The sequence below is a fragment of the Phragmites australis genome, chromosome 20 (assembly GCF_958298935.1).
Source record: "Phragmites australis chromosome 20, lpPhrAust1.1, whole genome shotgun sequence".
NCBI classification, from domain to species: domain Eukaryota; kingdom Viridiplantae; phylum Streptophyta; class Magnoliopsida; order Poales; family Poaceae; genus Phragmites; species Phragmites australis.
Window position 1 is genome coordinate 8,940,392 of NC_084940.1, and position 7,972 is coordinate 8,948,363.

The 7,972-nt window shown below is 37.0% G+C and overlaps 1 long non-coding RNA gene across 2 annotated transcripts; it reads right to left on the bottom strand.

Annotated features, from left to right (window-relative positions):
- Window positions 1–764: 764 nt before the first annotated feature.
- LOC133901147 (uncharacterized) lies at window positions 765–7,206 on the bottom strand. 2 transcript variants are annotated; one of them, XR_009906661.1, is made up of 3 exons: window positions 6,327–7,206; window positions 5,651–5,756; window positions 765–2,040 (listed from the first exon to the last, which is right to left on the bottom strand). It is a non-coding gene; the product is annotated as an uncharacterized LOC133901147 (long non-coding RNA). The 2 variants fall into 2 exon arrangements; XR_009906660.1 differs by lacking the exon at window positions 5,651–5,756.
- Window positions 7,207–7,972: the final 766 nt, after the last annotated feature.

Consider the following 7,972-nt stretch of genomic DNA (forward strand, 5'->3'; position numbering starts at 1 on the left):
GTTATGGTTCTATCAACCTACCAATTCGGAGCTAAAGAAAGTAAATTTTAACCTTTACAAATTCCAACAGAGGGAGCTCGCGCAAAGGAGGCTTGCGCTGTATAGCTGAATAGAATGTCAAATATTTGCGCTGTATAGTTGAATAGAATGTCAAATATTTGAACGCAATGGTTCGGTGAATCTAGCTACCAATATGGAGCTAAATTAAGAAGGTAAATACTAACCTCTAGGTATTTGAACAGAGCAAGCTCGCGTTGCAAAGAAATCGTCCCCGTAGAGAAAGCTCAACCCGCTGTCTGAAGACTCACGTGCGACTATGTCTGAAAAACTTGTGCCAAAAGGCTATCTTAAGACCAATAATTGCATGACATGGACGATTATTAGAATGATCCGTCTATATATTCACCTTCGTGAAGATGGTCTTTAAGTACATACGGTTTATTATTTTCATTTGTCTGTGTCTACCAAAGAGATACAGATGGATTTTAGAAGAAACCGTTTGTGACAATGTTACAGACAGGTATCATAGAGACACGGGCGGATTTAAAAAAATTATTTGTGCCTCTTGACACACCCAGATGACGGTCATGTTATAGACATGTATACCTTAGTAACCATATGTGACTATTTTGACAATGACGGGTCATAAGAAAACATCTGTGACACTTTGCTTTTGCTGTTTCTGTGATTTCTGTGACAGTATACCTTTATCCCTTTGTGAAAACAGCCCCAGAAATTTACATGACGGCTTCGACAGAAGAACGTACAGTACAATGGAGAAGACAATCTATACATGGTAAGCAAGCAGTACCAGTGACAACATGCGGTGTGCTTCTCCATTTTCTTGCTTCTATCAAGACACGCAAGCTTCACGCGTTCTTGGGGGGGGGGGGGGGGGCGGGGGATGCCCCGCTTTACATCAGTTCTTCAAAGAGCAATTGCTTGGTTGGACCCAAAGCTATACAAGCACAAACTGATTCGGTTATAGGACATTACTAGGAACTTTTGCTTGACCGTTTCACTATTAGATGACACAATGAAAATTGAGTACCTGCATACTGGAATGATCTGACTTGGGAATTGTATAGTATGAAGTTAGCAAGGACAAAAATTATGTCACAGGTTCTTCTGTCAATTTTGTTTAATAACAAAAGATATTTGCAACAAGCAAAAAACACAAGTGACTGTTTTCAATATGTAATTGATACATAGCTAGTTTTACTTGTATGCCATATACCTGGCACTTGTATGAGACACAGAAACCACCTTGACTACAAGTATATTACCTGCAGAATCTGCAACAAAGATAATCAAGGTGATCACCAGTACTAGGGTTGTAAAAACAGTAACCAGAAATACCGGCAGATTTCTGGATTCAAAATTAAAACCGGTCAGTTCTAGCTAGAGTATCTGAGTGCACTATCTCAAAAGAATTTAGAGGCCAGTGCTACTATATCAAGTTGAGGACACAGCTGAACTTGTCAAAGGAAAAGAAATTGGCTTATCCATAAGAGAAACTGAAACCAATCAGTTACCAACGTCCTAGTGGGTAGCCAGAATTCCCAAAAACGGAAATTAAACCCCTGAGAACAAGATAGCGTGGTTTCAAACCTAAATCATCAGTTCACGACAAGTCTCAGTGTAGATTCATCACCACTTCAGAAATATTAAGCACACCGATTGTCCTAGGCTTCACTGGGAACAAACCTAGCTTCGGCTCATACTTAGATCAGTGGAAAGCTTCTCTCAGATAAAATAATATAATTTTTATTTTCCTCATTTCTGTGATTAACTTTCAAAACAAAGCACACCGAGCTAGGCATGCAATAGAGAAGACGAAAATTGAGAAGCAAGTTGAGTAATAGCCTTACAGAAATGGAATAGCTCTCATATTGTATGCCAGGACAGATAACTGGGTTGCATGCACAGCTGCACTGAACTCTGCAGTAATATCTAGTTCGCTGAGGTCATACTTCATGAAATGATGCCGGAAACTTGGAAATACTGCATCCGCAACTTCAAGCAGGTGAAAGAATGCACCTGACCAATTGATATAAGATGAGAGATTGCTTATAGGGCACCTCTGATGCACTAAATGATGTATGCCTAATACTCCCTATTACCCCAAACATTTCGTAGATTTCAAGTACTACCTTAACCACAAATTCATTATGGACGCTGCTGATGGAATACCTCAGGATGCAATTAAAAAGCAACATGTTCAAGTAATCAAATCAATCACGACACAACATAATTCATTTGGCAGAACTTATCGTCCTAAAAAAGATAGAATCTATCTAAGGCTGCCAACTAGCCTGAGATAGAATTTATTAAGGCTGCCAACTAACCTGAACAGGCATCAGCATGATCAGGCCATATACGATCAAGTAACAGCAGAGAATGCGGCATAAATTGACTTCTTTAGTGTACTGGTGATTAATTGCACTAGTAAGATCAAGGTTTTTTTAACAATAACAACAATAATTTAAATTTCCAATAATATTTATATGTCTAGCAGAAGGCTAATTAATAGCCATTCGCTACCGAAAGATGTTCCATTAGGTCTACTAGTTCTAGAAAGGGACAATTGCAAAGAAACCACTACTCCTGGTGTTATTGCAAGCTTACCACTAGAAAATTGCAAAAATACCATTAAAACCGTCATTCGAGTGACATCCTTGCAAAAAATAAAAAAACCAGGGAGGTATTTGCAAATGCCCCTCCTAGAAATTGGTCATACATGTATCATATACATATAGTTTTATAGTAGCCTATCTCAAAAGAAATTATTAATTAGATATATTTTGCAAGATCATCTACCACTCACAGAATCAGTATACTGAAAACAAAAGTAAATGATTGAATCAGCTTGATTAAATAATCAAGGCATACTAAAAGAATTCTGAATGAGCAGAGATCAATTAATTGTCAGAGCTTCTAAGTCTCTTAGTTATCTAGAAATCGGCCAAACAGGTATCATATGCACAGAGTTCTATATTAGCCTGTCTCAAAAGATAAAATAAAAAAATGATTGAATCAGCTTGATTGAACAATCAGTCAAACTAAACAAAATATGAACGGACAGAGATTAATAGTCAGAGCTGCTCTCTTCAGGCGCCCCGTGCATATAGGTGATAGGCATGTGAGTGGCTCATGTAAACCAAATTGACCCGTACTCTTAGAATTAGGCTGCAATCATATGAGCTTATATAAGTTTTATCCTCTTCCACTACATTGTGCAAATACAACAACTTTAGCAGGAAAAATACGTGAGGTTTTAATCTGTGCACATTAAACTCCAAAACAATTTCAATTCATACAATTAACACCCCCTTCCAAAAAATAATAATAATTCAAACCCTCTAAGTATATGTACATGTATAACCGAACCCTTGAGGTTCTACTTACTTTATTTGTGTCATCATACTGTTAGATTTTGTTTAATTAGGAATTTCTATCACTGTGAAATGTAATTCAAATAAGATATACTGAAAAACTAAAACTACCTTTCATTCCAAATATGCATCATCATTTCAAACCTTTGCTCCAGAATTAAGGTAATAGTATATTAAATGACCATGTTGCCCTTCAATGCTCACTATACTTGATAAATTTGTCTCTTAAATACACTAATTGAATTGGCAACATTTATCTAGCAATGGTATAACGAGAACAAGAGAAGAAAAGGAGCCACAAACATGAAGACCTGACTTATATTTGGGGAAGAGTGATGTGGCTAAAATGATTTATCTTTTGATTTGAGGGAGTACTAAAGCTTCATAACGTGGTTTTGGGGTAAAAACACTAACATGATTTGTTATAGGTCTTAAAAAACAAAACTTCCAAAACTTCACCGGGCATTTTGGTGGGAAATTTTACTTTAAAGAATGTTAACAAGTATAGCTAATAACTATTTACCTTATTTACACGACTTTCAAAATATCATTATCAAAATTCTTTCCACAATTGTACACACCGTCAAGATACACATTAGATCATAACCCTTCAGGGACTTGATCATTGTAGCTCTCCCATCCTATTTAATACCACAGCATTGTTCTCTGATTCGATATCTCATAATTTACAGCTCGTGTTTATTGCTTTCACGAGGAATAGACAATAAATTAATATTTCATTTGCATGGCATCTTATAATTTAAATTCCTATTAATCTAATATAAATTACTAACAAAAATACTATTTTAGCATATTTGTAGCATCATTGTTGTTTGTTAAGCTAAATCTCATAGCTACATTTCAAAGTTGTTCCATTCAATAAACTATAGCCTGTAATTAATTTACTATCAAAGGCAACAGTCCGTCAAAAACACTTAAAATGACCTCAAATCACCCTTGTATATCACTGCATTGTTTCACAGATTCCCTCATGTTGTTCATCATGTCCGTTGTACATGTTATAATCTGAAAACTATTGTTCATATTGGACTCAGAATAATTTCGAGTTTGTTTCTAAATAATTTTTTAGTGTATTATATTTCATACATGATTCTCTGAGTTCATGTGCTAGGAAAAGTACATATCGAAATGATTGATCTTTATATGCTCTTTAGCGACATAAATTCCACAAGCCGTCTGAATAGCAAAGTTTAGTTACAATGCTCGTTTGCTCAAATTAGCATCCATGTCCAAGATTTATTAGTTGGAAGGGTCTAGTTAGACCATTTTCAGTAATTAATTAAAAATCAAAAGGAAGGGCTACCCAATTAACTAAAATTGAACTCAATTGCCTTGAATGTACAAACAGATTGGTTGAGCGGCTCAAGTAAACATAATGACTCCAGTACTCCACAGACTTGTGAAATTAATTATGCAATAGCTAGCTATTTATATCAAATGAATGTTTATGGTTAAATGCATAATTTGGACAAACCAGCCAATATTTTCATCTATTGAAGTATAATAACATCCTTGCTGTTGATTTGTAGTTTCATTGCATGTATAGTTACCAAAAAGTTTAAAGGGGTACATCCACATACTCTTATGGTGATGGCGCAGGCTATATATGTTGATCATATAGTACAAATGGTGGTTTATTATCAAAATGTTAAAAACACAAACCTGCTAAAAGGATAGAACTACGGGGTTAGAAAATTTCACTTTCCATAGGTATGAAGAATATATCCATATTGCTAGAAACATACTAAATGAATTCAATAGAATGCTGACTTTAGACATAAACAATCAGGTAGCATTGGTGATGAAAGGTCCCATTGATGTGGCGTGGTTTCAGAGAGAAGCGGAGAGAACGTAGCAAGGAGATGAGTTTGAGGTCTGGACACTTAGGGTTACCTTTATAGTTGCAGGTGCCAGCAACTAACGAAGCAACCAACTAAAAAACAATGACGATCTGCTAAACAAACTCAAACGAACTCTAAGCCTTGACTTATCTCCTTGTGTTCAAGGTGTTGCCTCCAGGTCATCTCAGCCACTTGGAGTTGTCGATGGCCTGGTTGCACCCTTCCTGCGCCGGTAAGTCCTCCCGATAAACACGTCCACAACATAACTATATTTCAATTTGTATTCGGATTTTCAAATAAAGAATGAGTAAGCAGCTAGATGATCTAGCAACTGGATTTCAACGGAGATTAAAATCTCTTTAATTGGTTGAGATTCTGTGAGCAGTCAATAACCTTCAGGAGCATAGGCGCCATGCACCCAGTATCTTCTTGAACCAATCCCTTTGTTGTGTCAAAGGATTAAACAATCTTTAAGTCTACTGTGGATCCAAAGCTTGAGCTAGCAAGATGAATGAATAAGAACGCTGGTTAATTTTTATCAGATAATGTAAGAAGAGCCACAGCCCCAAACATTGTCATTATCAACATAATAAGTTGCTCGATATGCTGTCAAGACAATCTGCAAAACCATAAATAACAGAAAACGTAAAAATTAACAACAAATATCATATATAAGTGCCATACAAATATACATCTTGTTCAGTGTCAGGTAGTATCCAAATATATATGACATGCAATTAAAATTTAAACCAAACATTGATCCATATGTGTAGTTCATAACTACAACTTAACATGATCAAGTTAAGATTCATTAAATATCTTTTGTAGCTAGCTAAAATTTCTGTAACATCCACTGAACATCAATTAAAACTCTATTTGTCATGCATGCAGCAACAGCAAGGAGGATCAGCACCGCAGTTTTCTAAACTTAGGACGAACCATATATCTAAGAGCAAACTCCAAAACAAGGCAAATAACAATATAAACACAATACCACAGGTAGGCCGAGTACGAGGAGGCATGCACGCGCTTTAGCAGAAGCTAAGGACGAGGGGAAGCATCGACTCACCGGAGAAGAAACATTTCCAGATCTTGAAGGCACCGCCGCCGGTAGGTGCCCCCTTTCAACTTGCAACCAAGCAGATCTGCCTCCCACCTACCTCACAACACTCAGAGCACCACATAAGATGAGCAAAACAAAAGGGAAAAAGATGCAATTTTTGCTGTGAGATCTTTGCCAAAAAAAGGAGAGTACATAAGTGAGAGAGAGGGTAAAGGAGAGGGAGAAGGGGTAGCAACTAGCAAGGACTAGTCAAACAGTGCTTTCCGTTAAGCACATCTGGGAAGGCGAGCAAAGAGCGGTGTTAATCCATCACGCGTCTTCTTCCCCCAAGGCTGAAGGCCCTGCTAATAATCCATCATCGGAAGGCACAGAGATGGCAACGAGAAGCTCGCCGAGGAAAGAAACGTAGAGAAATTGCCCGGCGCGAGAATCCATGGCGTGCATTCGCGCAGCGGCTGCCATAAAATTTAAGAGTGCCTTATTCCGAAGAGACCTGACAGAAAGAGAAGTGAGCACGCAACAACAGCTGCGTCTAGGCATTCATCCATCCATCGTCTTGTATCTCTTCAGAATCAGCCATATTTAGATCCAGTCTGGCCGCTGCATGCTCACTCTCTTCTGTCAGCCACACCACCATCACCACCGCCACCACCAACGCCTCGTCCCGTCGCGTCGTCGACCACCACTGCAAAGTGCCAAGCAGACGCAGCAACTCAACACGAGAAGAGAGGGATAGGAACCATACCCCATTACACAAACTGTTCATCGTCGTCTTGCCCGAATTGGGGATGAAGCCGGCGGCATCCCTGTTCTTGCTCATGGTGTCGTATAGCCCAAAGGTTGCGGTCGGACTTGGAGAGATAGGACATTAGGACTCATGACTGATGAGGATGGGATTCGGTTCATTATTTTTCTATTTCAGTCGCGGTTCTAAAAACCGATAGTAACCGCTTAAAAACCGTGATAATCGACCTTCTCGATTTGATCTGGTTTCAGAAACAAAGCGGTAACCGAATTTGAATTCAAAAAATTCGAGAAAATAAAAATAAATAAAAAAATCAAAAAAATCTTAAAAAAACCTAGACACAATTCTAAGACCTTAGTGAATTGTTTTTAAAAAAAATAATGTCGTTTGAATCATATTCTATAGGGAGGAAGTTTAAAAAAATAAAAAATTGAAGCGTGCAGCTCAGTTATTAACTCATGTTAAGGAAAAGTGTAACATGTAAACACATATTTTTCTTGTATAAAACATATTTTAAGAGAATCTTTGAAATTGATTTCACTTTATTTAGAGTTTTATTAATTACTCTATGATATTTACAAAGTTCACAAGCATAAAGTGAATATGTTAAGAAACAGTACTGTAATTAATATTTTCATGTCTACTATTATTTTTTCTACGTAAATCATAGTATAAATAAGCTAATGAAAGTGGTTTCACTAATTTTTGAGTTGTGATGGATCAGTTATGAATTAATCTAGTCGTAACACATTTACACAATCATGCATGTTACAATAACTAATTCATGAGTTCATGTATTCTGGAAAGACATAAGATCATGTAAGAAGACTAAAAAAATTAGTTTCATGATTTTTGGATTAGCAAAGAGTAAGCTATGCATTTAACTTGGTTTAACAAATATAATTTC